At 33.9% G+C, this 21,083-nt stretch overlaps 1 protein-coding gene and 1 long non-coding RNA gene across 4 annotated transcripts in view; both read left to right on the forward strand.

The window, feature by feature from the left end:
* Positions 1-21,083, forward strand: part of STPG2 (sperm tail PG-rich repeat containing 2) — a 613,616-nt gene that overhangs the window by 293,527 nt on the left and 299,006 nt on the right. The window lies entirely within an intron of this gene.
* On the forward strand, positions 619-19,964 carry LOC116524385. The gene is made up of 3 exons (XR_004257306.1): positions 619-629; positions 2,019-2,023; positions 19,045-19,964. It is a non-coding gene; the product is annotated as an uncharacterized LOC116524385 (long non-coding RNA).

Here is a 21,083-nt window from a genome sequence, read left to right on the forward strand (position 1 = left end):
AGCAGTGACCATAACCAGATTGGTCTTGGTGAATAAAAATATATTTTGCTGAGCCCATGTATAATGTTCATTTCTGCTACCATGGCTGTTTTGATCATGAGCTCATTGGTTGGCTAGAAGAAAATGTGACTGGTGTCTACAGAACAGGTCATCCTATCAACTTAATTACTAAAACATCCTATCAACTTAATTACTAAAATCCTTGTTTAGGCTGGGCATGGCAGCTCATGCCTGTAATCCTAACACTTTTGGAGGCCAAGGAGGGCGAATCATCTGAGGTCAGGAGTTCAAGACCAGCCTAGCCAACATGGTGAAACCTCGTCTCTACTAAAATTACAAAAATTAGCCAGGTGTGGTGGTGCCCCAGCTACTCAAAAGACTGAGGCAAGAGAATCACTTGAACCCAGGAGGTGGAGGTTGCAGTGAGCCAAGATTGTGCCATTGCACTCCAGCCTGGCTGACAGAGTGAGACTCCATCTCAAAAAAAAAAAAAAAAATTAATGAAGTGACCCTTTAGTGAGCATTCACATGGGACAAAAAATAACTTCACTTTTGTTATATTCCCCTTCCTGTGTCCATGTGTTCTCATTGTTCAGCTTACACTTCTGAGTAAGAACATGTGATGTTTGGTTTTCTTTTCTTTTATTAGTTTGCTGAGAATGGTAGTTTCTAGCTTCATCCATGTTCCTGCAAAGGACATGAACTCACTTTTTGTATCACCGCATTGTATTCCATGGTGTATATGTGCCACATTTTCTTTATCCAGTCTATCATTGATGGGCATTTGGGTTGGTTCCAAGTCTGCTGTGTGAACAGTGCTGCAATAAACATACATGTACATGTGTCTTTATAGTAGAATGATTTATAATCCGTCGTGTATATACCCAGTATTGGGATTGCAGGATCAAATGGTGTTTTAAAATTTTTTAGGAAATCCAAAAGGCAAATCAATTCAATTAAGTGAAATGGGATAATAGGTTAATCAATAATTTTTTGTTTTTCTTAGAGTTATTATTTTTACTTTCTTGGACTGGGCTTTGAAAAAAAATTAACAAAATTTATCTTGGGGTCAGGAATGGTGGCTCATGCCTGTAAACCCAGCACTTTGGAATGCCAAGGTGGGTGGAACACTTGAGGTCAGGAGTTCTCTCTCTATATATATATTCTATATATATATAAATATATAGTATATATATTCTATATACTGTAGTTTATATATATTCTGTAGATTTTATATATTCTCTTTATATATTAGAGAATTCTAATATATAGAGAATATATTCTCTATATATAGAGAGAATATATATATAGATTCTATATATTCTATATATATTTTTTATATATATTCTCTCTATATATTTTATATTCTATAGATATATATATAGTTTATTGCATTTTAGGTTCTGGGGTACATGTACAGAACATGCAGGACTGGTACATACATGGAAATGTGGTTTGCTGCCTCCATCCCCCTGTCATCTATATCTGGCATTTCTCCCCATGTTACCCCTCCCCTGTACCCCCCCAACAGACCCCAGTGTGTGATGCTCCCTTCCCTGTGTCAATGTGTTCTCATTGTCCAACACCCACCTATGAGTGAAAACATGTGGTGTCTGGTTTTCTGTTCCTGTGTCAGCTTGCTGAGAATGATGGTTTCCATATTCATCCATGTCCCTACAAAGGGCACGAACTCACTGTTTTTTATGGCTGCATAGTTTTCCATGGTGTATATGTGCCACATTTTCCCTGTCCAGTCCATCATCGATGGGCATTTGGGCTGGTTCGAGGTTTTTGCTATTGTAAACAGTGCCACAGTGAACATACATGTGCATGTGTCTTTACAACTGAACGATTTATAATTCTTTGGATATATATCAAGAAATGGGATTGCTGAGTCAAATGGAATTTCTATTTGTAGATCCTTGAGGAATCACCACACTGTCTTCCACATTGGTTGAACTAATTTACACTTCCACCAAGAGTGTAAAAGCATTCCTATTTCTCCACATCCTCTCCAGCATCTGTTTTCTCCAGATTTTTTGATGATCGCCATTCTAACTGGCATGACATGGTATCTCAATGTGGTTTTGATTTGCATTTCTCTAATGATCAGTGATGATGAGAATATTTTCATATGTTTGTTGGCATCATATATGTCTTCTTTTGAAAAATGTCTGTTCATATCTTTTGCCCAATTTTGTATGGGTTTTTTTTCTTGTAAATTTGTTTTAGTTCTTTGTAGATTCTGAATATTAGCCCATTGTCAGATGGGTAGATTGAAAATTTTTTTCCCTTTCTGTTGGTTGTCAGTTCACCTAATGATAGTTTCTTTTGCTATGCAGAAGCTCTGGAGTTTAGTTAGATCCCATTTGTCCATTTTGTGTTTTGTTGCCAATGCTTTTGGTGTTTTGGTCATGAAGTCCTTGCCTATGCCTCTGTCCTGAATGGTTTTGCCTAGGTTTTCTTCTAGGATTTTTATGGTATTAGGTCTTATGTTTAAGTCTTTAATTCATCTGGAGTTAATTTTAGTGTCAGGCGTCAGGAAGGGGTCCAGTTTCTGCTTTCTGCACATGGCTAGCCAGTTTTCCCAAGACCATTTATTAAACAGGGAATCTTTTCCCCATTGCTTGTCTTTGTCAGGTTTGCCAAAGATCAGATAGTTGTAGGTGTGTGGCATTGCCTCTGAGGCCTCTGTTCTGTTCCATTGGTCTCTATTTCTCTTTTGGTACCAGTATCATACTCTTTTAATTACTGTGGTCCTTAAGTGTAGTTTGAAGTCAGGTAGCATGATGCCTCCAGCTTTGTTCTTTTTGCTTAGGATTGTCTTGGCTATGTGGGCCCTCTTTTGGTTCCATAAGAAGTTTAAGGTGGTTTTTTCCAGCTCTGTGAAGAGGGTCATATGTATCTTGATGGTGGTATCATTGAATCTATAAATTACTTTGGGCACTATGGCCATTTTCACAACATTGATTCTTCCTAGTCATGAGCATGGAACGTTTTTCCATCTGTTTGTACTGTCTCTTATTTCCTTGAGCAGTGGTTTGTAGTTCTCCTTGAAGAGGTCCTTTACATTCTTTGTTAGTTGTATTCCTCAGTATTTTATTCTCTTTGTAGCAATTGTGAATGGCAGTTCATTCTTGATTTGGCTCCCTTTAAGTGTGTTATTGGTGTGCTTGTGATTTCTGCACGTCGATTTTGTATTCTGAGACTATGCTGAAGTTGCTTATCAGTTTCAGGAGATTTTGGGCTGAGATGATGGGGTCTTCTAATTATACAATCATGTCATCTACAAAGAGAGACAATTTTACTTCCTCCTTTCCTACTGAATACCATTTATTTTTTTTTCTTACCTGATTGCTCTGGCTAGAACTTCCAAGACTATGTTGAATCGGAGTGGTGAGAGAGGGCATCCTTGTCTAGTGCCAGATTTCAAAGGGAATACTTCCAGTTTTTGCCCATTCAGTATGATATTGGCTGTGGGTTTGTCGTAAATGGCTATTATTATTTTGAGATACATTCCACTGATACCTAATTTATTGAGAGTTTTTAGCATAATGGACTGTTGAAATTTGTTGAAGGCCTTCTCTGCATCTATTGAGATAATCATGTGGTTTTTGTCTTTGGTTCTGTTTACGTGATAGATTACGTTTATGGACTTATATATGTTGAACCAGCCTTGCATCCCCAGGATGAAGCCTACTTGATCCTGATGGATAAGCTTTCTGATGTGCTGTTGCAATAAGTTTGGCACTATTTTATTGAAGATTTTTCATTTATGTTCATCATGAATATTGGCCTGAAGTTTTCTTTTCTTGTTGAGTCTCTGCCACGTTTTGGTATCAGGATGATATTGGTCTCATAAAATGATGTGGAAAGGATTCCCTCTTTTTGGATTGTTTGGAACAGTTTCACAAGTAGTGGTACCAGCTCCTCTTCATATGTCTGGTAGAATTAGGCTGTGAACTCATCTGGACCTGGGCTTTGTTTGGTTGGCAGGCTATTAATTGCTGCCTCAACTTCAGCCCATGTTATTGGTCTATTCAGGGTTTTGACTTCTTCCTGGTTTAGACTTGGGAGGATGCAAGTGTCTAGGAATTTATCCATTTCTCCCATGTTTACTGGTTTATGTGCATAGAGCTGATTGTAGTAATCTCTGATGATAATTTGTATTTCTGTGGAATAGGTGGTGATATCCCTTTTATCGTTTTTCATTGCATCTATTTGATTCTTCTATCTTTTCTTTTTTATTAATCTGGCTAGTGGTCTGTCTAGTTTGTTGATGTTTTCAAAATACCAACTCCTGGATTTATTGATTTTTTGAAGGGTTTTTTTGTGTCTGTATCTCCTTCATTTCTGCTCTGATCTTAGTTATTGTCTTCTGCTAGCTTTATCCAGTCTATCATTGATGGGCATTTGTGTTGGTTCCAATCATTGCTATTGTAAACAGAGCCACAGTGAACATGTGTGTGCATATGTCTCTATAACAGAATGATTTATAATTCTTTCGGTATATACCTAGTAATGGGATTGCTGGGTCAAATGGTATTTCTATTTCTAGATCCTTGAGGAATCACCACACTGTCTTTCACAATGGTCGAACTAATTTACACTCCCACCAACAATGTAAACCATTCCTATTTCTCCACATTCTCTCCAGCATCTGTTGTCTCCAGATTTTTTAATGATCATCATTCTAACTGGCATTAATATGCTATCTCAGTGTCATTTGTTTTGCATTTCTCTAATGACTAGTGATGATGAGCATTTTTTCATATATTTGTTGGTTGCATAAATGTCTTCTTTTGAAAAATGTCTGTTCATGTCCTTCACTCACTTTTAGATGGGGTTGTTTTTTTCTTGTAAATTTGTTTAAGTTCTTCGTAGATTCTGGATATTAGCCCTCTGTCAGATGGGTAGATTGCAAAAATTTTTTCCCGTTCTGTTTTTTACCAGTTCACTCTAATGATTGTTTGTTTTGCTGTGTCGAATCTCTTAAGTTTAATTAGAGCCCATTTATCTATTTTGGCTTTTGTTGCTGTTGCTTTTGGTGTTTTAATCATGAAGTCCCTCCTTATGCCTATGTCCTGAATGGTATTGCCTAGGTTTTCTTCTAGAGTTTTTATGGTGTTAGGTCTATGTTTACATCTTTAATACATCTGGAGTTAATTTTTGTATGAGATGTAGGGAAAGGGTCCAGGTTCAGCTTTTTGGACATGGCTATACAGCTTTCCTAACACCACTTATTCAACAGGGAATCCTTTCTCTATTGCTTGTGTTTGTCAGGTTTGTCAAAGATCAGATGGTTGTAGATGTATGGTGTTACTTCCAAGGCCTCCGTTCTGTTCCATTAGTCTATATCTCTGTTTTGGTTCCAGTACCAGGCTGTTTTGATTACTGTAGCCTTGTAGTATAGTTTGAAGTCAGGTATTGTGATGCCTCTGGCTTTGTTCTTTTTGCTTAGGATTGTCATGGCTCTGCAGGCTATTTTTTGGTTCCACATGAAGTTTAAGGTGGTATTTTTCAGTTCTGTGAAGAAGGTCAATGGTATCTTGATGGGGATTGCATTGAATCTATAAATTACTTTGGGCGGTATGGCCATTTTCATGATATTGATTCTTCCTAACCATGAGCATGGAATGATTTTTCATTTGTTTTTGTTCTCTCTTATTTCCTTGAGTAGTGGTTTGTAGTTCTCCTTGAAGAGGTCCTTCACAAGGGTGCCCTCTCTCACCACTGCTATTCAATGTGGTATTGGCAGTTCTGGCCAGTACAATCAGGCAGGAAAAAGAAATAATGGTATTCATTTAGGAACACAGAAAATGAAAGTGTCTCTGTTTGCAGATGACATAATTGTATATTTAGAATACCCCATTGCCTCAGCCCCAAATCTTCTTAAGATGATAAGCAACTTCTGCAAAGTCTCAGGATACAAAATGAGTGTGCAGAAATCACAAACATTCCTATACACCAGTAACAGACAAATAGCCAAATCATGAGGGAACTTTCATTCACAATTGCCACCAAGAGAATAAAATGCCAGGGAGGATGTTTTAAGATGCGATGTAAAAAGGGAAAGATATTCTGTTTTGGATCTGTTACATATGGAATCCTATTTGAATTTTAAGTATATGTTTGGATATATAAATACAAAGTTCAGGGAAAATGTCTGGCCTGAAAATAAAAAGTACGGAATTATTAAATACAGATGCCATTATATACATGAGATTGTAGGTGATATTCTGTGGGCATAATATTTATTAGGAGGAAAGGGGGCCCTGGAACTAAGCTACTGGGCATTACAACTTTCAGATGTTCAGATAGGGAGGAGGAACTAATATAGACTAGACATATTTTGTTCTATAGTTTTCCTTTTAAAAGTCTTGTTTAACTTTCAAAATCAAATCAGTTAATGTTTTAGTGAGTTGGAAAACACATATAACTCAACATGTTCAAATTATTTAATTCATTATACAAAATAAGTATGAAAAACCTGTTAGATATGTTCAAGTAAAATTACTTTCTGATATCCAATTTTAGAAGTAGTAAATGTGGAGCACGTTATAAATGTGAGTTACTTTTCAAAAACATTTCTGTTAAGTTTGAAGGAAATACTTAGAGAATAGTCCTAAATCTGAACACTAGTACAAAATATTCAAGTAGGGATAAAGACTTGAAAATTATGTCTCAGAATCTAACAACTCATTAGTAATTTTTTGAATGTTAGGCCATTGTAAGTAAGATGTGGTAATATATAAGAAAGTAAGAAAATATAAGAAGATAATTTGATTCAAATTTGCATTCTTAATAACTGTCACTGTCTTATGGTTAGAAAAATACATTAGTATTTATTTTTATCTCTTCACATTGCATTTAACTATTTAACACTGTCACATATGTTGGTATTTCTCCAATCTTTGATTAATTTTCCATTTTACTAACTTATATGTACATTTGTTTGTCTCTATAAAGGCCTGTACTTTTAAGAAGAGAACAAAAGAATATATAAACTGATACTTGTCATCATAATTCTTGATGAAAAATTCTTAGAAAAAAATATGTTTCATGCCAGCATTTACTAATGTTTGTAAAATTTGTTGGTGATTTGTAATATTTTATAATGGTTTTAAGTGCCTAGTTTTTTAAAGCAATAAAACTGATTGCTTATCCTGTGATAACTTTTGTAAAGAATAGCTTTCTGAAACATTTTATATAAATGTAGAAATAGCATAATATTTGAATTATGACCTTTATCATAGTGTATTGTCATTATGAGATGCATGTTTGCTTTCCAATTATATTTTATTTAGAATTTATTAATTTATCATAGGTTTATTGAGTAACCTGTGCTGTGCCAGGCACTGTGAACTCCTGGAAGGCAGGATCTCTATGTGTGTTCATCCTTTGTCCCAGAGCCTGGCTCATGGGAAGGCTTTAGCAAATATTTGATGAGTGATAAGTGCATATTCAGATAATTCTTTCCCAATTTTTAAAATGTGAGCATTGCTTTCATTCTTTATGTATTAGAATATAGTCCTTACATAGGGAAAGCAGCAAGAACATTTGTTTCAGTTCACCAACTATGATCTTTAATTCATATGTTATTTCTGTTTTTGAGTTTTGAAAATTAGTTTTGTTTGATCTTTAATTATGCTATATGTACAAATAGTCATCTTAAGATACATTATTATTCATTACGTCTGTGGGTCAAAACCTCATGGCATCATATATTACTAGAGTATTTGTTTTTTATTGTTTTTAATACTAGTGCAGTTTTATCACTGTTTAACAAATTGCCACAAATACAGTGGCCTAAACCAACACCCATTTATCAGCTCACAGGTGAGATAGATCAGAGGTCTGGGCAGCTTGGTAAGGTTTCCTGCTTTGTCTCTCAAAAGGTTGAAATCCAGGTGTTGATTAGACCAGGTTCTTACCTGGAGGTTCTAGGAAAAAGCCTGCTTCCAAGTTCAACTAATTGTTGACTGAATTAAATTCCTTAGGATTGAAGTCCATGTTTTCTTTCTGATTGTCAGCTAGTGGGCCTTCATTAATGCTATTTACATTCATTGAGACATGGCTGCCTTCATCCTCAAGCTGGCCAAGGCACATCAAATCCATCTCATACTTCAAATTCTGACTTCTTTGTCAAAGGAAAATTCTCTGCTTTCAAAGGGTTCACCTAATTGGGTCCAGTTCATCCAGCTAATCTTCATATTTTAAAGTTAGAACTGATAGTTTAATTATGTCTACGAAAATCATCTCAAACTAGTAGGTAGATAAGTGGTGATGAAAAAACCAGTCATGGGAATCTTGGGGGACTTCCTTTAGAATTCTGCTTGTTACAACTAGTTCACTCAGTTTTAGTTAACATGTGCTGCTCTCTGTTACCATTATCCATTCCTATGGTCCTTCCTTTTTTCGCTATCTTTTCAATTTCTAGTTTCTGTGTTTATAGGACTTGACATATTTCTATCTTAGTGCTAGTTAGAACATTTTCATTATTTTTGTGTGTGTTTATTTCCTTCTTCCATATGTCATTCAACAAATTTTAAACAAATTATCAGTTGTAGATGTTTCTTATTTTCCAATTATGTTGTCTAATCTACATTTTAAAAGCATTCATTGTCTTGTCTTTTCTGTTACTGAGTGAGGTATTTTGAAACCTGCTGCTAAGACTTTTTTGCCCACTTGGCTATTTCCTAGTAATTCAGTCCATTTTTCTTTATATATTTTGAGGCTGTTATTAATTATTTTAGCTTCCTGGCAAAGGAAGTTTGAAATATCACTTTATAGTTTTAGCTTTTTTTCCTTGAGAGTATGTTTATGCATGTGCATTTACTTATGTATTCGGTATCCATGAAGCTATGTAAGCTTTCTTTGGTTTAGTGTTTTTTGACATTTTTTTCATCCTTTTACTTTCAAACTTTCTGTATCCTTATGCCTTTGTTGTTTTGTGGTTTTTTTCTGTTTTTTATATTTTGTTTCTGTCTTTTTATATCTAATTTAAAAATCTTTATTTTTCATTTAGAATTTTTTGGTAAATTTATATTTAATAATTTAAGTATTATATTTGGGTTTAAATCTTTTACTGCTGAAATGTTTTTTATTTCATGTTGCCTGCTTATCTTCTATTTCTGCATAAAGGCAACAGCCTTTATGATTTGAGTATTTTTAGGATTTTGAAATATTATTTTAAAATATTTTTATATTAGTTTGGAAATTATACTGTTTTATTTTAATGTTAGTGGATAGCTAGCGATTACCTTCTTCACTTATTAAAGTCAGGTATTAATTGATTACTTTTACCTTCTTCCTCAATAATGCCAGAATACTATGACAGTTAAATTTCATTTATCCCTTTTCTCACTTTCTGCCATTATTTTCATGTATTTTGATTTCTTAATACCTTAAAACCAAGAACATTATTATTGCTTTGTACCGGCAGTCAATTGTCATATAGATTTGCTCATTTATATTTTTATTATTTTATTGCTCTGTTTTCATCTAAGATTCTACCTATGTTCATTTGCCCTCTGTCTGAAGTACACCCTTTAGTCTTAGTTTTAGTATGAGTCTACTGGTGAATAATTCTCTTTGTTCTTTTTATTGTGTCTAAAATATTCAAAAACACATTTTTTGATTTTAGAATTATATGTTGGCAGCCATTATTCAGCACTTTAAAATATTTACTTGTATTTTGGCTTCAATTGTTTCTGTGGAGAATTCAAAAACATCTAAATATTGTCTATTTAAATATTGCTTATTTGAGGATAGTATATATTTGTTTTTATGATGCTTCTAAAATTTTCTCATTGTCTTTGGTTTTCAAAAATTTTACTGTGATGTACCTAGCTATCTTTTTTTGGTATCCTTATCCTGCTTGATTTACATAGTGCTTCTTGAGTCTGTGTTTTGATGTATTCTTTTTTTTTTCCCCCAGTTTTAGAAAGTTCTTAGTTTATCTCTTCTTTTGCCTCATAGTCCTGGCCGCTTTTGAATTCCAAATGAACATTTCCTTTTTTTTCCTCTTAAAACTTTTTCATTTTCTGTCCTTTTGCTTCCCCATGCTTCATTTAGGTATTTTATTGAACTACTCTTCCAGTTCAGCAATTCTGTCTTCTGTGTATAATCTGCTGTTTGAACAATCCTTTAAGTTCTTCATTTTAGTTATTTTATTTTTGTTTCTACAATAGGCTGTATATCACAAAATGATCAACATTTTGAGGCAGTCTGTTCAACTGGGAGTCTATTGTCTATTCATAATGTTTAGAATATCCACAAGGATTTAAGGATTGTTTTTAGATAGGGTTGTTTTAGGTAAAGGAAGTAAAATAAGCATATTCTTTGTTCTCCAGCTTAAAGGCAAAAATAGAAAATAGGCAGAAGAAAATATTAAAAATGTATAAACAAATTTACATATTTTTAAAATGAGCAAATGTATTGAAGGAATTAAGGTGTTTTGAAAATGAAAGTAAGATTGGCAAAAATCTGAATTACATTATTAATATAATATACTTAATATTGACTTAATATTTTTCCTAATGTTACATCAATGGAAGAAAATAAAGCTAAGTATAGTATCATTTATATTATAGAAAAACATTGGAAACAAATTAATAATAATTGAATATGTAACAACACAAAAAATCAAGCAACTGGAATATTATTTGATGAAAAATTTGAACAGTTTATTCTACTGCCATTCTTGCTTCTTTAACATGAATTAGCTCACATGTTATTTGAGAATAGGAGAAAGATGACAGTAAGGCTCAGAAGTTGTCTTGGTTCATATGCAGTTATGTTTTGAGGCAGAATTCTTTATAATAAACAAGATTTCCTATGATTAAAGATAAAGGCTTAGCAATATATAAAAGTCTTAAGAAAAGCATAAGGAGGTGCAAAGATATTTCTCTTTGTATTAAAACAAAACAAAACAAAGCAAAATAATACCTCTCCTCTACAACTACCCACTGATTGATAAAATCTACCACAAATCATATTTTTATCATTGATGAACCTAGTTTACATTAGGGGTGAATGCTCTCAGGACCTACTTCCTGTGAAAGGAGACAATTTCCCAGTAGATGATGGCATGATTATGATGTCAGTGGAGATGGACTTTTTAAGAGACCTCTCTTATTTATTATTTATTTCTTTTCAACTTTCATTTTAGATTCCAGGGGGTACATGTGCACATTTGTTTCATGGGTATATTATGTGATGCTGAGGTTTGGGGTATGAATGATCCTATCACCCAGGTAGTGAGCATGGTATCCAAGAGATTGTTTTTCAGTTCTTGTCCTCTTCCCTCCGTCCTCCTTGTAGTAGTCCCCAGTGTCTATTGTTCCCATCTTAATATCCATGTATACCCAATGTTTGCTTCCACTTACTCATAAGAACATGTGATATTTGATTTTCTGCTCTGAATTAATTCACTTGGGATAATGGCCTCCAGCTACATTCATGTTGCTGCGAAGGACATGATTTCATTCTTTTTTATGGCTATGTAGTATTCTATGGTGTTTATGTACCACATTTCCTTATCCAATCCACTGTTTATGGGCATCTAGGTTAATTTCAGGTTTTTTTGTTTGTTTGTTTTGTTTTTTAATTGCGAATAGCACTGCATTGCACATATTAGTCCATGTATCTTTTCAGTAGAAAAATTTATTTTCCTTTGGGTACATACCCAGTAATGGTATTGCTGTGTCAAATAGTAGTGCTACTTTTAGTGATTTGAGAAATCTCCAAATTGCTTTCCATAGTGGCTCAACTAATTTACATTCCTACCAACAATGTATGAGAGTTCCGATTTCTCTGCAGCTTCACCAGCATCTGTTATTATTTTTTTACTTTTTAATAATAGGAATTCTAACTGGTGTGTGATGGTATCTCATTATGGTTTTGATTTGCATTTCTCTGATGATTAGTAAGCTGCTACAAAGTGAAAAAAACATTAACAGAGTAAACAGTCTATAGAATGGGAGAAAAGATTCATAAACTATTAATTCAACAAAGACCTAATATCCAGAATCTGTAAGGCATTTAGCAAATCAACAAACAAGAAATGAATAACCCCATTCTTAAGTGGGCAAAGGACATGAACAGACACTTCTCTAGAGAAGACATACAATTGGCTGACAAACAAATGAGACATCTTTTAAACAGATTAGAACAGACTGGGTGTAGTGGCTCACACCTGTAATCCTGGCACTTTGGGAGGCTGAGGCAGGCAGATCACTTGGAGTCAGAAGTTTGAGACCAGCCTTAACAACATGGTGAAACCCCGTCTCTACTAAAAGAAATACAAAAATTAGCAGGGTGTGGTGGCTTGTGCCTGTAATCCCAGCTACTTGGAAGCTGAGGCATGAGAATTGCTTAAACCTGGAAGGTGGAGGTTGCAGTGAGAGGAGATGTGCCACTGCACTCCAGCCTGGGCAACACAGTGAGACTCTGTCTCAAAAAATGTAGATAGATAGATACATACATACATAGATAAATAGTGTTGGTTTACTGTTCGTGAAGTTCTTTTGGTTTTGAGGAGTTCTGTTTCAACCCAAAATTTCCCACAAACTTATATTTACTGGAAGAATTTTTAAAATACAGAGATTTTCAGGAACACATACAGTCATGTGTTGCTTTGGTGAATGGGAATATGCTCTGGGAAATGTGTCATTAGGTGATATCGTTCTTGTATGGACATCGCAGAGTGTAATTACACAGACCTAGATGATGTATAGCTTACTACACAACTAAGCCATATGGTATAGCCTATAGCTCCTATGTTACAAACCTTCACAGCATATCACTTCACTGAATAGTATAAGCAACTCTAACACGATGGCAAGTATTATCTAAACACAGAAAAGATACTGTAAAAATACAGTATAAAAGATAAAAAATGGTACATCTCTATAGGGCACTTACTATGAATGGAGCTTTTAGGACTGGAATTAACTCTGGATGAGTGAAAGAAAATATTAAGTGAATGTGAAGGCCTAGCACATTGTTGTACACTACTGTAGACTTTATCAACGCTGTACCCTTAGGCTATACTACATTTATTAAAATTATTTTTCTCAATAATAAATTAACTTTAGCCTACTCTAACTTTTCTACTTCATAAATTTTTAAATTTTTAAAAACTTTTTTGATTAGTTTGTAATAACACTTAGCTTAAAGCATAAACACATTGTACAGTTTACAAAAGTAGCTTCTTTATATCCTTATTCTGTAAGTTTTTTTCCTTTTTTCTTTTCTTTCTTTTTTTTTTTTTTTTTTTTTTGAGACGGCATCTCAATCTGTTGCCCAGACTGGAGTACCGTGGCATGATCTTGGCTCACTGCAACTCCTGATTCCCAGGTTCAAGTAATTTTCCTGCCTCAGCCTCATGAGTAGCTGAAATTACAGGCATGTGCCGCCATGCCTGGCTAATTTTTGTATTTTTAGTAAAGATGAGGTTTCATCATGTGATCAGGCTGGTTTCAAACTCCTGACCTCGTGATCTGCCCGCCTTGGCCTCCCAAAGTGCTGGGATTACAGATGTGAGCCATTGCACATGGCCAAGCTTTTTTTCTATTTTTAAACTTTAAAAAAAAGTTTCAATTTTTTTGTTATTGTTAAAAACTAAGACAAATACACACGTTATCCAGGGACTATATAAAGTCAGGATCATCAAGATGTCACCAGATAACAGGAATATTTCAGCTCCATTATCATCTTATGGGACCCCTATTGGATATGTGGTCCATCATTGATCAAAAAATTGTTTTGCAGCTCACAATTATGTATGTTACTCTAGCAGAAACATCTAAAAAAAAAGGATGTAGATTATGTTAGATTAAAAGAAATTATGTAGATTAAAAGAAGATATAACATTATATTATGGAAACTATGTTTATGCATATGACAGACTGGAAAATAAAGGCAAAAATAAAAACATTTGGATTTTCACATTTCACAGTGTCATTATTGTTATCATGTTAGAGATAACTGATACAGATAGGAGCCTATCCTTCTGTGGCAATATTGTCTCTGGAAAGCAGCCTCCAGACCAGTGACTACATTTTTAACTGTCTTGTTTAGGTGGGATACTGTGATTTGCCCTTGCCCACAGAATTGAAGTAATGTGACATTGGAGCTGTAGTGATTAAGATATCACTATTCTGGCTGGGCATGGTGGCTCACACCTGTAATACCAGCACTTTGTAAGGCCAAGGTGGGTGGATCATTTGAGGTCAAGAGTTCAAGGCTGAGGCAGGGGAGTGGCTTAAACCCAGGATGCAGAGGTTGCAGTAATCTGAGATAGCACCCATTGCATTCCAGTCTAGGTGACAGTGCTAGACTCCATCTCAAAAAAAAAAAAAAAAAGGGAAGAAGTCAGTATTCCTGCTTCTTTCTCTGTTTCTCTGTCAACTGGATATCTACCCTCAGGAGAACCTGGGAAGCCTCCTGCACAATGCAGAGCCATTGAGAGACTGGGTCCTAAATACCTGCTTGGATAGACCCTGACCCACCACCACCCCCACCCTCAATGACCTGAATCATATGAGTAAAAAATTAATATTTTATTGGGATTTTAAATTTTTTTGGTTGAGAACTTAGTGTTTTCCCTTATAGACAAAATCACATTGTTTCTAAAAATATTTAACTTCTATTTATCATTTACAAATACACAGAGTAACTTGTATCAATGGAATATCTTTGGTGAACATATTTTAAAGAGAATTTTAAATAAACTTCTTATCAAGTGACTGAAGTAACCCCTCCTCCCCCTCCACATATAGTTTGGAGGATGGTGGCCAGGGTTAAATTAATAGAGCTTTAAATAATAATGAATTTCAAATATTGTGTCTATTGAGTAGCCCTGGTGTGCATACATATATATGTGGTTGGTAGAAAACTTTCAAGAAAATGAGGAATGTTTATAACTGCTTGTCAGTGTGGAGAAAACACTGAAGGAGACCAGAATGGAATACTTCTGACATCCTTAGTGTGTGCATTGAGACTGAGGGGAGAATGTGATAAACAGTTGTCAGATGTTCTCTAGAATTTATTTTGAAAGTAATTTAGATATGTGGAAATGAATCTGAAGTGAAACCACACCATTCAAAACGTCTCCTAAAGGATAGTGTTTTTGAAGAAGAATGTGCTCTTATGGAGAGCTGTGGGCCTGAGGGTAGGGCACAAACTTAGACTGAAACGGTTTTTCTCGAAGTGTGGTTCCTGGGATACCAGCATCAGCATCACCTGGAACTTACTAAAGATTCAAATTCTTAGATGTTTACCTGACCTAAAGATTCAGACACTGTAGAGGTGGAGTCCAACCAACCTGTGTTTTCATAAGTCCTTCTGGTGATTCTAGTGCATGCTAAAGTTTGAGAACTACTGAACTAAAGCTTAGTCTTCTTTGATATAAAGTGACAATGTTTCATTTTTACATTGTAATTCCTGTTAGTTATGCCAATCATTTATTAAAGTTTGAAACACCTGTTCAGTTCTAATTGATGGCATTGCAGAGAGTAAAGGAATAGGATAGGAAAGGTGAAGCAAGTGAGTAAGGGATTAGTGCAAAACTGAGAGCAGGTCAAGGGCTGCTATGCTGTGAAGAAAGTGATAAAAAAGGAATGTGAGACAATTCCCATACTGCCTTCCCCAGTGTATATTGTGGGAAAGAGAAAGAAAAATGAAACATTTTAAAAAGTGTTTTAATATGAGCTACTTTCTGCTGTAATTTTATTTCTGAACAGCATCCAGCTGTGTCACTGGCCAAAATACTGCCCTAGATTTGTTTCTGGTTTGCATACTCACCATAGCTTCTGTATTGTTGGCAAAAAAATTGATGTGCAAGTTCTTGAAATACCACTTCAAGTGGAAGTTTTTGCTTTTGAGAATAATGTGATATTAGTATTAGAGTTGGTGAAGGGATGTAGAAAGGAAGAAAGAGAAAGTAGGAAGGGAAAGAGGTTTTCTTGAGCTGGGTGAATGATAAAAAGGTGTAGAAATGTGTGTTTGGGAGCAAGGAAGTGCTCTTTTTAAGCCTAAGATATATAATCATAGAAATTAAGAGAATCAAGGAAAGAAATGTCATTAACTAAATGACAAAAAGTTATAGTTAAAGAAATATGGGGAGATACAAAAACTGAAGATTGTCATATTATAGTGGCTCTATTTTTTTCTGTGTAATTATTACAGCCTTTATGGCCAGAAATTATCATTTTTGCAATAATTAATTTAACCAAGGAATTACAAAACCTGGTTTCTAATTTATGTTTAATCATTTTAATGTAGTGCACTGTTGTAGTTGAATACAACAAAAATATGTCCTTTTAGATATAATATTCTTTTCAAGCAAGCCATGTCTAATTTTGTAGAGCCAGTCTTAGGAAATATTGCACTATTGTTCTAAAATGAAATTAAAAATCAAACAGTTGGAACACAGAAAGAACTGCTTTTATGTTAGAAGCTATAATAAAGGTTTTAAAATTGTTAAATATAGGATAATTGTTATATAAAGTGAAGCTAGACAATGCTGCACATTTATTAAAACTCAACATTGTATGGTATGGTAGTTTTATATGGTAGCTTTACAGATGGCTCATATTATCCAATTTGTTATACTTATTGGAGCTGCATTTCAATTAAAACACTTTGCAATTTTCTTATCCTTTTTGAAATATTTTAAAACCCATTAGTGTGTCAGTGACTTGGCATTGCACTCTAATTGCAGTAGATTTCAAGTGATAAAAATTGATTTTAGTAGCGTACTTTGTAGAGTCAGCATTGGTTACCTGAATACATTACGGTTTTCTATAACTTAAAACATCATTCTATGTTGTTAGAAGGTTTCATTGTCTGAACTTGAGATTATGTGGACAGTTTATTCTTCCCTAAGAGAGGGATTTGCATTTAGAAGAAATGTAATAAAATGTGAAATTCTAAGAAATGCAAAGATATTTAAAATTTGTTCGAAAAGCCTTTTTTGCACATAAAGACAAATTATATTAACATAGATTCAATATATCCATCCCTTAAAGTATTGCATTTGGGGAATCTTGTTTTATATGTAACTTTTAATGATAAATATATTACAAAGCGGTAACGGAGAGGATCTCAAATTTTATATTGCTATAAAGCTTTGTGGCTTTACCTAATAATTAATCCACAACCTCCAAGCCATGCATTTTTAAAAATAAAATTATTGCATTAAAATAAAGTATATGAATTATTAGTGTATATCTTTATGTATTTATTTAAGTGAGCCACCCTTGTAATCATTATTAAGAGCAAGAAATAGAACATCAGAAGCACCCCTGACCTGACCCTAGCCCCTCCTGTTATTCTCTCCTACTCACTACCTGTGTAGCAAAGTAACCACAATTCTGGCTTCTGTCACCACTCTTTATTTTGGCTGTTTTTCAATTTATATGTAAATTAAATAACATGGTATGTATTATCTTGTGTCTGGCTTCTCTCATTCAGCCTTATAATTTGTGGGCTATAATCCTTATTGCTGCAGAAATCAATAGTTTATTCTCAATATAATAATGTCTCACAATTTTTTGTCCAGTTTACTACTTATTGAAATTTGGGTTGTTTACACTTTGGTGCCTTTATGAATATGGCTACAGTGAATATTCTTGCATGTATTTCCTGATACACACGAATATACATTTCACTTGGTTTTATTTCTTGGAATGTAATTTTTTGTGTCTTAGAGGTTGTGGATGTTCCATTGTAACGGATTATTTCCCAACACTTTTCCCAAGAAAATGTAGTAATTCATATTTCAACCAGTAGTGTATGAGGCTTCCAATTGCTCCATGATCTAACCAACATATGATATCGTTAGTCTATTTCATTTTGACCATTCTGGTTTAGGAGTATTTCATTGAGGCTTTAATATGCATTTTCCTGATAACTAATAAAGTTTAATTTTTTTATTTGTGTTTGGGACACTTGGATACCCTTTTGTAAAGTGCCTTTTCATGTTTCTTGCCTGTTAGGTTATTTTTATTAGTGATTTGTAATAGTTCTTTATATATTGTGATTATATTTGACAGTTGTACATATGAAATATTGTCTTTTTGTGATTTGTCTTTTATTTCTTAATAATTGCTGTTGGTGAGCATAACTCCTTAATTTTAATATGATCCAATTTTTCATCCTTTCCCTATAGTTACTGCTTTTAGCATCTTGTTTAAGGACTCTTTTCTTTCTAAAGTTCTTAAAGATTTTTTTAGTAGAAGCTTTAGTATTTTGCTTTTTTTGTAACTAGATATACAACATTATCTTAGGGAATGTTGCACCTATATTTGTAAATAATATTAGTCTGGAATATTTCCTTCTTGATTTTTTTGTTGTCAGTCTTTGTTATCAGATTTTGTTCATTCCTTGCTGGTTTCATAAAAATAAAGTAGAAAGTTTTTAATCAACTGTGTAAAAAATTTTAAGTCCTCAGTAGCTTAAAACAGTGACATTATTTTATTTATTTAGTTTCACTATATTTCTGTTTTGCTTATAGTGTTTTTAGTGTCACTGAGCTCTAACTATATCTTAATTTATATTACTTTATTTTCTTCAATCTTTAAATTACCTAAAATCCCACTTAAAATTTCCAAATATTTGCAGTCTTATTAAAAACATACCATCTTTTGGTAACTGATTATTAATTTAATTGCTTTGTATTCAAGAAAGATGATCTATCCACTGCAATTTTTAAAATATGTTGACTTAATTTATAGCCTAATACTTGGTATTTTTGTATATTTTCCATTTGCGTTTGAAAAAATGTGTATTTTCCAGTAGTTGCATACAATATTTTATAGATGTCACCTACATCATTTGTTAACTGAAATTTTCTTATCTTCTGTATCCTACTTAACATATTAATTATTCCAAATAATCTGTTAAAAACTCTGACTCTCCTGATATATTAGGCCATTCATGCGTTACTGTAAAGAAATACCGGAGACTGAGTAATTTATAAGAAAAGAGGTGTAACTGGCTCAAAGTTCTGCAGCTTTACAAGAAGCACAGCACTAGTATCTGCTTCTGGGGAAGCCTCAGGAAGCTTACAGTCATGGCGGAAAGCAAAGAGGGAGCAGGCACGTCACATGTCAAAATCGGAGTGAGAGAGAGAGACAGAGCCACACACTTTTAAATAACTAACTCAGAGAGCTTGCTCATCACTAAGGGGATGGCTCAAGCTATTCATGAGGGTCCTCCCCCATGATCCAAACATCTTCCACCAGGCCCCACCTTCAACTCTCACATGCCTATGTATTATAGCTTTCTGGTAAACTGAACGTTTTTTTCATGTTATAATGACTCTCTTTTATCTCTACTTGTACTTTTTTGCCATGTTACTTTTTTAAGCTAGAATTTATCTGGCATATCATTCTTCATCTTTTTACTTTCAACTAGTCTCTGACCATGTTTTGAGTGGGTCTCTTTGTTACTAATATGTTTTCCTGAATACATTCAGGAAACAGGCAGACATTTCGATAAACAGGTTACAAAATCTCTATTTTCTACTTTTCTTTGTCTTCTTTCTTTCTTTTAATTGAAATGATTCAGATCTTTGCCACCATTCTACATCTCCACTCTTATTTCATCTGTTAGCTTTACTGATTTGGTACATATGCTACTTTGCTCTTTTAGTAAATACTATTGGTGTTGCTACATGCACACATAATAAAGTTTGTATTTCATCAATAACCATGTTCTTTGACTGAACGGTGCTTTAGCTTTACTTTTATTTGATCTTATAAGTTATTTTATATAATATATTGCTGTTTAGATTCATTTGTATTTATTATTTATTTATTGTTTCTTTTTGCATTCAGACCTTCTTTCTAGGGTCATTTTCATTCTTGAAGTATATCTTTTAGAAATCCCTTTAGTAAGATTTGAATAATAAGAACTCTTATTCACTAATTCACTCAAAGCAGTACATATTGTGTACTGGGCATAAAGTTTTATATATATGTATGTGTATAAAAGTATAAATGTATAAAAGCTTATATATATATGTGTATGTGTATACATATATGTATGTGTGTATAAAAGCATAAATGTATAAAAGTTATATACACTTTTATACATTTATATATATAGATACACACACATATAAATATGTAACTTTAATAATTTGTATGTATACTGTTTCTTTCCCTATATATGTATATATATAAAAACTTCAATTATATATATATAAATCTCTGCTTTCATGGAACTACAATTCTGAGGGATAGGTAATAAACACAATAAAATGTGAAATATGTAGTATGTAGTATGTTACATAGTTATTAACGGAAAAAATAAAGCAGAAAAATATGAAAATAAAACAGATAAAATGAAGAGTTTAGATGAAGTAGGCAAGGAAGGTCTTAATGGGAAAGTTACCTTTTTTATTTTTAAGAGATGGAGTTGCCTAGGCTGGAGTGCAGTGGCATGATCTCGGTTTACTGCAACATCAGTGTCCTGGGTTCAAGTGACTCTCCTGCCTCACTCAGCCTCCTGAGTAGCTGGTATTACAGCCACCCACCACCACGCCTGGCTATTTTTTGTATTTTTAGTAGAGACAGGGTTTTATCATGTTTGCCAGGCTAATCTCAAACTCCTGACCGCAGGGGATCCACCCACCTCAGCCTCCCAAAGTGTCGGGATAACAGGCATGAGCCACAGCACCTGACTAGGAAAGTGACTTTTGAATGAAGACCAAAAGATTTGAGGGAATATTCAGGTATCAAACGGAAAAGCTTTGCAGACAAAGAGAACAGGTATTGCAAGAAGGTCTGGCAAGTTCCAGATAATATAACAAAGAAGCTGGTAAAGTTACAACAGAAAGGAGATTTGGAGATAAGGAGATGTGCATAGTATGTAATGTATACCCATAAAATGTGTGATTTGGTAAGCCATGCTTCACAGTGGGATGGAAGGCTTTTAGAGTGTTTTGAGTAAACCATTGATAAGATCTGACTTATGTTTTGGCCAAGTCACTCTGGTTACTATAAAGACAGAAATGATCAAGAATAGAAACATTTAATATAGACTATTGTCATAACAGTGAGAGATGATGG

The sequence above is a fragment of the Sapajus apella genome, unplaced genomic scaffold, assembly GCF_009761245.1.
Source record: "Sapajus apella isolate SASKATOON/1434 unplaced genomic scaffold, GSC_monkey_1.0 scaffold45, whole genome shotgun sequence".
Lineage (NCBI taxonomy): Eukaryota > Metazoa > Chordata > Mammalia > Primates > Cebidae > Sapajus > Sapajus apella.